Source organism: Mus pahari, chromosome 1 (assembly GCF_900095145.1).
Source record: "Mus pahari chromosome 1, PAHARI_EIJ_v1.1, whole genome shotgun sequence".
NCBI lineage: Eukaryota > Metazoa > Chordata > Mammalia > Rodentia > Muridae > Mus > Mus pahari.
Genome location: NC_034590.1, coordinates 58,878,113 through 58,887,967, shown reverse-complemented (window position 1 = coordinate 58,887,967; position 9,855 = coordinate 58,878,113). Strand labels below are relative to the sequence as shown.

At 36.5% G+C, this 9,855-nt stretch overlaps 1 pseudogene; it reads right to left on the bottom strand.

Annotated features, from left to right (window-relative positions):
* Nucleotides 1–507: 507 nt before the first annotated feature.
* Nucleotides 508–602, bottom strand: LOC115062971 (annotated as a pseudogene).
* Between the last annotated feature and the right edge of the window lie 9,253 nt (nucleotides 603–9,855).

Below are 9,855 nucleotides of genomic sequence, written 5' to 3'. Positions count from 1 at the left end.
GAAAAGGGAAGGATGATGCTTAGAAGAAAGTCTTCTAAGAAGCTAGTAAAATAGTTTGAGCTGAGGGTTGGGATTAGGTATTTATCTTGTCATTTGATGAACCTTCTATAACCTCTTTGATGAGTTATAGTATTCACACCTTCAACTTTGCTTTGTGTCATTCAAGAAATGAACTCAAAGAATGCATTTCTGTGCTTCTGGGGTCAGAATCTAACATCACATTCCATGTTTAAGAGATATTCAAATAGGCAGTCTGTTTTCAGTTTGTCCCCAAAACTCACTTTTTGAGGTGTCTTTTAAAAGACTTTGCTAATTTCTGAGCTGTTCAAAATGTCTGCTGTTCCCATTGAGGTCTTCAAACCTGATAGTCTGCATGACCTCCTCTGAAGCTGGAACTTTCAATTCCTCTGCCCTCTGCCAGATCCATAGTGTCACCTCTCCTTTTAGTTATGTGCTTAAGAATGGATTGATTTAGGAGTCCTGTTATTATTGTGTTTCACTTTAGTCAGAAGTTATAAATTCACTTAAATTAAACTCCAATGGTAGATTTTCTAATAATACATTTTCTACACTTGATCTTAGCCAAAAGGCCGAGAAGCGATAATACATTTTCTTTTACTTACTATGACAAATCTTTTCGCATGTATTACTTTTAATTATTTCTCTGCTTACTTCAGCTAAGATTTAGAGAAAACTTTGACATTGTATTAACAAATATTATCCTCTATTACTTTTCTACTGAGTACTTGTTTGGTTTCATTCTCAAAAAAAGTAAATAAACTGGACTCATAAAATTATTCGTAGAGGTATTTTCCTAGTTTTACAACTTGTTCCAGATCAATATATAAGGTATATGTTCCTATATATATTGATCTAGAACAAGTTATAGGGTATATGTTCCTATATATACCTTATATATTGTTAGTTGTTACACAAGTATTCAGGTTGTCTGTTTCTTATGAGACTAGTTTTGTAAGTTATATTTCTCTTACATGCATATTTAATATGAGTTTTATTTCTAAATGTAATTTTTAGTATAATTCACTCACTTTCATTTAATGCCCTTGTTTTTATGATTGTGTTTTCTCCATTAAAAATTATTTATATCCTTTTATTTTATGTGTATGAGTGTTTTGCCACTGTGTATGTATGTGCATCATGCTCATGGAGACCAGAAGAGGGCATCAGAATCCCTAGAACGAGCATTGTAGATGCGTGTGAACTGCCACGTGGGTGCTTGGTATGGAACCTGGGTCACCTGTAAAGGAGAAAATTCTCTTAACTACTGTGTCATATCTCTAGGCCCTGTTCCTGTGACTTTAACCTTTTCTCTCTTTAGACTTCAATTTTGGAGCAACGAGTAGATGGATAGAGTTTCATCAAATGACTAGTTTTCTGGTGAATGAATTGGTTCTTCCCCATATAAGCGATGTTGTTTTTATTCTTAACACTTTTAAGGAAATTTGTGTTTTATATATATTGAGATTCATTTAAGTTTAAAAAAAAAAGAGTTAGTATCAATCATTACTGCCTTATAACCAATGGATTGGTAGTTTCCTGTATCCTTTACTGCCACTTTTTAAGTTATGCAATTAAAGTAACTGAAAATATGTAGTTTTCTGTAAGACTTTCATGGCCATAAAGAAGGATGAAAAACACTCCAGAAACTGTCACCTATATATGAAACATGCCACTCCAATTCTGCATGGAATTTTTTTAACAGGAAAGTCTCAGAACTGAAGAAAGCCTATTGGGGTCATTCACGCTCCTTTGTTTGAAACTGCAATTGGTTTGTGTGTGTGTGTGTGTGTGTGTGTGTGTGTGTGTGTGTGTGTGTGTGAACAGTTAGACTGTGGTGCCATTGGTATACAATAAAGACAACAATGTCTATGCAATTCGATAAGTTTATCGTATATACCCAACACTATTGCAAACATCTGATATGATACCTATCACCTCCCAGGAGCTTATAGTCCATTTCTCTCATCTCTTCTCATAACCTCTTTCTCCTTGCTCTTTCTTTCTCCCTACTTCCTTCTCCTCTCCTGTTCTCTCTTCTTCTCTTTCCCTTTATTGTGGGAAACTACAATTTCTTCAACATATAATATGGCAATGAATACTAGTGTGTTGTTAAGTAACCACATTATTGAGTTACATCCAAAGAAAAATGAAACTGCTTTTTAAGGAAGAACAGATTAATTTGGGTTACTGTTTGGGGATGTAGTCCACTGTGGTGAGAAGTCGTGCACACAGGAATTCAATACAATTAGTCATACCTTATTTGCTGTCAGGAAGAACAAATAGATGAAGGCTCTCTCTTTTCATTTCTCTTTCAGTTTTGTTTTCAGTCCAAGATCCCAGCCTGTAGGATTATGTCGCCTGTATTCAGGATATATCTTCTTTTCTCAGTTAAATTTGAGAAGATACGACCCCAAAACTGTTTCCATGGTGATTCTTAGGACCATCAAATTGAAAGAGAAGATTAAGTATCACAACTGCACCCCTTGTCCTTATATTCAAGTATATATATATTTAAATTTTAATATTTCATTTTTCTCTAATAATGCAAAACATACTCAGTCCATCTCTGAAAGGTCTTGTACTAACAGTATCAATACTGTTTAAATCCAACAGTAAAATGCAAAGTAATCTCATAACTTTGAGTTCTTATAAAAATAAAAGTATATAATATACCCACAATGTTCCACCACACAAAAAAATTAAGACTTGAGACATATGAAAATATGCTTCAACCAATACAAAACTAAAACACAACAAAGGCATATGTCCTGCAGCTTTGCCTCTGGCATATTGGGCTCATAATCATCTGGGCTACTAAGGGCTTGGTTCTTACTTACGTTCATGCTCTGAAGCTTGAATCAAGTGCAGGTTCTCCATCATCTTGTGGTGTGCTATTCAGGCAGCTCTCCTTGATGGAAATCCTGTGGTTCCAGAGTACCCAATATTTCAGGGGCTCCTTTATAACTTAGAACAACTTTCACACATTTGTGCAGCGGTATCTCTGTAGAAATTCTGATATTTTACACATTTCTTGGTTTCAGAGGCTCTCTAGAACCTTGATACCACACTCCATGTGAATCTTGGCTCATTAACCTATGGAAAACCAATTCCAAATGGATGATGCTGCCAAGTTCTGCTGTCATTTAGCCTCCTTGGACCAAATCTGACATAGTCTTTATTTTTCTAGGCAATATTAAAAACACTATTTTGAAGAGAAAACTGTCCTTTAATGTTGTCAGTGATAACCTAGTAATGAAAACAGACCAAATATTTTTGGCAAATGAATAAATAAACAGAACGTTAACACACATACAGAAATATTATAAAACCTTTGAAAGCAAGGAAAAATTTCCATTTGTTACAAAGAAGGTTCCAGAGACAGCTTCTTTTTTTTCTTTCTTTTTTTTTTTTTAAAAAAAATTCCTTTACAATGAACTAGCGAGTTTAGTTTGATTTTTATTGGATGTTTTATTTATTTACATTTCCAATGTTATCCCCTTTTCCAGTTTCCCCTCCAGAAAACCCCTATCCCATCCACCCTCCCCCATCCCACATACCCACTCCTACCTCAACACCTTGACATTCCCCTACATTGGGACATCAAGTTTCACAGAACCAAGGGCCTCTCCTCCCACTGATGTCCAACAAGGCCATCCTCTGCTACATATGTGGCTGGAGCCATGGGTCATTCCATGTGTACAGTTAGGTTGGTGGTTTAGTCCCTGGGAGCTCTTAAGGGGAGGGAGGTCTGGTTGGTTGATACCTTTCTTCCTATGGGTTGCAAATCCCTTAAGCTCTTTTAGGCCTTTCTCTAACTCCTCCAATGGGGACCCTGTGCTCATTCCAATGGTTGGCTGTGAGCATCAGCTTCCATTTTTGTCAGGTTCTGACAGAGCCTCTCAAGAGACAGCTGTATCAGGCTCCTGTCAGCAAGCACTTCTTGGCATCAGCAATAGTGTCTGCATTTGGTAACTGTATGTGGGATGGATCCCCAGGTGGGGTAGTCTCTGGACGGCCTTTCCTTCAGTCTCTGCTCCACACTTTGTCTCTGTATTTCCTCCCTTGAGTATTTTGTTCCCCCTACTAAGAAGGACTGAAGCATCCACACTTTGTTCATCCTTCTTCTTGAGCTTTATGTGGTCTGTGAATTGTATCTTAGGTATTCTTAACTTTTGGGCTAATATCCACTTATCAGTGAGTGCATATCATGTGTGTTCTTTGTGACTGGGTTACCTTGCTCAGAATGATTTTTTCTAATTCCAATCATTTGCCTAAGAATTTCATGAAGTTTTTTTTTTTATTGAAAACACTTTCACCTTCCTCATAAAATGTTTTTGTCTAATCTTAGCCATTCTGATTGGTATGAGGTGGAATCTCAGGGTTGTTTTGATTTGCATTTCCCTGATGATTAAGGATGTAAAACATTTCTTTATGTGCTTCTCTACCATTCAGGTTTCCTCAGTGAGAATTCTTTGTTTAGCTCCATATCCCATTTTTAGTAGGGTTGTTTGAATGTCTGGATTCTAATTTCTTGAACTCTTTATATATATATTGCATATTACCCCTCTATCAGATGTAGGATTGGTAAAGATCTTTTACCAGTCTGTTGGTTGCTGTTTTGTCCTTATTGACATTTTCCTTTACCTTACAGAAGTTTTGCAGTTTCATGAGGTACCATTTGTCAATTCTTGATCTTAGAGCATAAGCCATTGGTGTTTTGTTTAGAAACTTTCCCCCTGTTCCCATATATTCAAGGTTCTTCCCCACTTTCTCTTCTATTAGTTTCAATGTATCTGCTGTATGGTTTTAGCTCCTTTGTCAAAGATCAAGTGACCATAGTTGTGTGGGTTCATTTCTGGGTCTTCAATTCTGTTCCATTGATCTTCCTGCCTGTCTCTGTACTAATACCATGCAGGTTTTTTGTTTTTGTTTTTATTTTTGTTTTTTTAATCATTAATCCTCCATAGTACAGCTTGAGGTCAGTGTTGGTGATTCCCCCAGAAGTTCTTTTATTGTTGAGAATAGATTTTGCTATCCTGTGAGGTCTAGTTTCTTGAATTCTTTAAATATTTTGAATGTCACCCTCTGTCATATGTAGAGCTGGTAAAGTTCTTTTTCATTCTGTGGACTGCTGTTTTGTTCTATTGATGGTATATTTTGCCTTACAAAAGTTTCTCAGTTCCATGAGATCTAATTACTAATTGTTTATCTTAGTTTCTATGCTAAGGGTTCAGTAAAATAAGAAATGTTCTCTGTTCTGATCAGAAATGTTCATAAAGTTGTCTCCTGTACCAGTGCATTCAAGGCTATTCCTCACTTTTTAAAAATCAGGTTCAGTGTATATGATTTTTATATTGATGTCTTTGATCCTCTTCGACTTGAGGTTTTGTTTAGGATAGATAAGAATGTATTTACATTCCTCTACACACCAACATCCAGTTAGAGAAACACAAGTTGTAATTAGTAATGTTTCGCTTCCAAATGTGCTACCCTTGCTTTGGGGACATCGATGTTAAGAACTGAAGTGTCATCATGGTTAATTTTTCCTTTGATGAGTATAAAATGTCATTCTCCATCACTATTAATTTTCATGTAAAGTCTGATTCGCTAGATATTGGAATGGCTAAAACAGCTTGCTTCTTAAGTGCATTTGCTTGGAAAGTTTTTTTTTTTTTTTTCAAACCTTAACTCGAAGGTCTTGTCTATCTTGATGTTGAGGTCTATTTTTTTGTACTCAGTGAAATGACTGATCCTCTTTCTGCATCCACTCTGTTTGCCTGTGTGTTTTGTTGAGTAATTGAGACCATTTTCATTGAGAAATATTGATGGTCAATGATTCTTAATTTCTGTTATTTTGGTGGTGGTGGTGATAGTTTGTGTGTGTGTGTGTGTGTGTGTGTGTGTGTGTGTGTGTGTTTATGTATGTGTGTGTTTGATTTTTCTCTGTATCATGATTGCCTATATGTAAAACTGTAAATATTTTTTCATTAAAACTCTAGAATTTGTGTTTAAATGATATGCAAACTAATCTATAGCAAATGTGTTATTACAGACTTTCTAGACTTAACGACTTATCAATCCTTTGTTAGATTTAAATTTTGGGTAACTCTTTTATATATGTATCCTTTATAATGGATTTAGAAGTTTGAATCCCATCAAAAAGACAATACATATATATTGTATGGAAGAAAATAGAAGTTTCATAGTGATAAAACTACCAATTTTGGCCTAGAGTTTTGCAGTAATGATCAGTAGCAAGTGTTGGGATGTAGTAATATGTTATCACACTGTCTTTCTGAAATGATCTTTCTCTAAATATTCACTTATAGGAATCATGTTCATTTGTTTACAAGAACCACCAAACCTAAACATGAACTACAAAATGTATGAACTTTCACCCATGTATATTCCCCACAATGTTATTTTTCTCATGGCTCTTGTCCTTTGTTCCAAATTCAACCAGTTGAAATCATGGCAGTATTTTGTAAATTTTGTACATATTCTTTTTTCTCTGTTTCCTATACTTGACAAAATTTTCCCTTTTTTCACATTCCTCTATTTACACTACTCTTTTTCATGGTTAAGAAGAGCCATTATGCCCCTTCAAGCAGTGTTTCCTAACAATCTTGTCTCTTTGGCCCATTTGTAGAGGGAATGAATTATGTCTCCACAATACCTCAATATTACTTGAGTATAAATTCCAACATATAGATCTGGTAGTAAACCATAAGTGCCTTGTTCTACTCGTAAATGTTCACTTGGACCCATCAGTTACTATTCCATACATCTTCACTTTCTAAACCTCATTTATGTTTGAAAATTCAAGATTAGAATAACTATTTATTGGGGGTTATTTACAAAGATGAATTATGTGACATTTGTGGTAAGAATCATTTCATAGGTCCACAAATCCATTGCATCATCCCCTGAAATGTCTTGAGTCTTGTGATTATCATTGTTAATAACTGCATTAAAAGATTCCTTCATTCCCTGACTTGAGCTTGACTTTACTCACAGCTGAAAAGTTAGGGGCAGAAGGAGAGTGATGTCAAAGGTCCGCAACTTCCTCTTAGCCACATAACAAGAAAGTTGCTTATATCCTTCTCCAAGGTCATAGTTCCTGCCAGCTGACTTTGTCAAGACAGTGATTTCTGTGTTCCAGCAGTTGTTCTGAGTATCCTTTTCATTATCCACTGTCCTTTTCCTTAAACTCCACCCCCAATATTATAAATAGCTTCTTTCTTAAACTCTGTTCAAAGAATCAGCTTGAGTGTGTCAGCTGCTTCCTGCTGGGGTCCTGGCTGACCACAATATTATTAACAATATGTACCTAATAAGGAGTCCTGAAATTGCCACACCACCGCCTTTTAACATTCCCATCCAGATTGTGAACGTCTACAAACCAGGAGTGTGGCTTCTTTGTTTTCTTCTTATCTTGTGCTGTCACACTTAATGCTTGGGAAAATAAAAACACAAAATAAGCATTTCTTTGGTCTACTGAATGAAGAGGGAATGTGTATTATTCTGACTCCTTAAATGTAAATGGTGCTTCATATTCTTCTAAAGCCTTAAGCACAATAATGCAGGGTAGGTGGTAAGAAAATATCTGCAGTATGAATGCAAATTTGTTCCATAAGAATATAAGTATAAAATTATTAAATAGAATGTTTCAGGAAAATTTAAACTAGTGAACAAGTGAAGGTAAGTATCATCTAAAACTCAGCGTAGGTAGACATGTTGAGTTGAGCTTCTAGGGAAGGTAGGCAGTTATTACTTGAGCAATGTGTTCATAAACCAATGTTTTGTCTGGGAATCTGTGTAGAGTAATTATTTAGAAAAAAAGTAAGTCAAGAAGAAAGCACTAAACAGATTGTTCAGATAAACATTTTATTTCAAATAGTATTTTCATAGGACATTTTTAGGGCATCTGTTTGGAGAGAAATTGATTATTGTATTACCTCTGAGATTCACATCTTTCTTGTTTATATAAAAGCTCTTTTAAAATTGTGTTTTATGATACTGTCTCTTGTTGAATGTTACAATCTCTCCCCCAATTCAGACATCACCAAGGGTCAGGAAGCAACATGAGCAATTTGGTGAAAGATGGTACATTTCAAATGTCTAACCAAAAATTGTAGATTCTGATAAAAGCTTGATTTTGTGATGAGACACACAGAGAGAGAATCAGACTTGGAAAATGGCTGCACAGCTACAAATGCTTCAAATACTTGCTATCAAGCTTGATGGCATGGATTCGGTCCCTGAGATGCTTATGAAAAAAAACAAAAAAGAACTGACTTCTGCAAGTTGTCCTTTGACCTCCACACACTTCTAGTGATTGTGCACATGCATGCACTCATACACATATTCATGCAAAATAAATTAAAAATGTAATGCACTAAAAATGTTCAAATGCACAAATAAAGAAAATAAGAAAATGAAGGTATTTAATTTTCTTAAGCTATGAAAATATAATGTCTTTTTTTATGGAATTATTTTATTTATTTACATTCCAAAAGTTGCTTCCCTTTCTGGTCCCACCTCCCTAAGTTCTTCTCCCTTCTGCATACTCCCCAACCCTCTGAGAGAGTGGTTCCCCACCTGCACACCTACTCTCATCTCATTTCCACCACAGTCCCTCTTCCCTGGGGCATCAATTTTCCACAGGTTTAAGTGCATCCTCTTCCTCTGAGGACAGACAGGCCAGTCCTCTACTATACATGTGCCCAGGGCCATGGACCAGCCCATGTATGTTCTTTGGCTTTTGGTTTTAGTCTCTGGTTGTTCTGAGGGTTCTGAATTAGTTGACAATGTATTCTTCCAATGGTGTTGCAATCCCCCTCAGCTCCTCCATTCCTTCACCTAACTCTTCCAAATGGGTCTCTGACCTCAATCCAATGGTTGGCTGTAAGTATCTACATTTGCTTCAGTCAGCTACTGGGCTACTGGTAGAGCCTCTCAGAGGACAGCCATGCTAGGCTTCTGTCTGCAAGCACAACATGGCACCCATAATAATGTCAGGATTTTGTGTGTGTAATGGGATGGATTCCAAGTTGGGCCAGTTGCTGGGTGACCTTTCAGTCTCTGCTCCATTTTTGTCCCTGCATTTCCTTTAGACAGGAACAATTCTGGGTTAAAAATTTTGAAGATGAGTAGTTGGCAACCCTGCCTCAAAAGGGGGACATTGTCTATCTACTGATGTCTCTCCAGGTTCCATTTCTCCTCTATTCTACATTTCAGCTAACATCATCCCAATTGAGTCTTGGGAGCCTCTCACATCCTAGGTTTCTAGAATGTTTTTGATGTTCCCCTGCCCCGCACCCCACCCCTAGTGCTGCAAATTTCAATTCATTTTCCTGGCCCTCTGTGCTTCTCTTCTGTCTCCCCACATACCTGATTCTATCCCTCCTTTTCCCCTCCCCCACCCCTCTCCCACCCATGTTCCTCCATCTGCCTACCATGATTATTTTGTTCCCCATTCTAAGTGAGTTTGAAGAATTCACACTTGGGTCTTCCTTCTTGTTAATCTTTCTGTGGTGTGCTCTGTGAGTTGTATCATGGGTATTCTGAATATTTGGCTTATATACACTTGTCAGAGAGTACATGCTATACATATCCTTTTGGGCCTGGGTTACCACTCAGGGTGATATTTTCGAGTATCCATTTGCCTGCAAAATTCATAATGTCCTCATCTTTAAAAAATAAATAATATTCTATTATGTAAATGAATCGCATTTTCTGCATCTGTTCTTTGGTTGAAGGACATCTGGGTTGTTTCTGGCTTCTGGATATTATAAATAAGACTGTTATGAACATAATGGAGCACATGTCCTT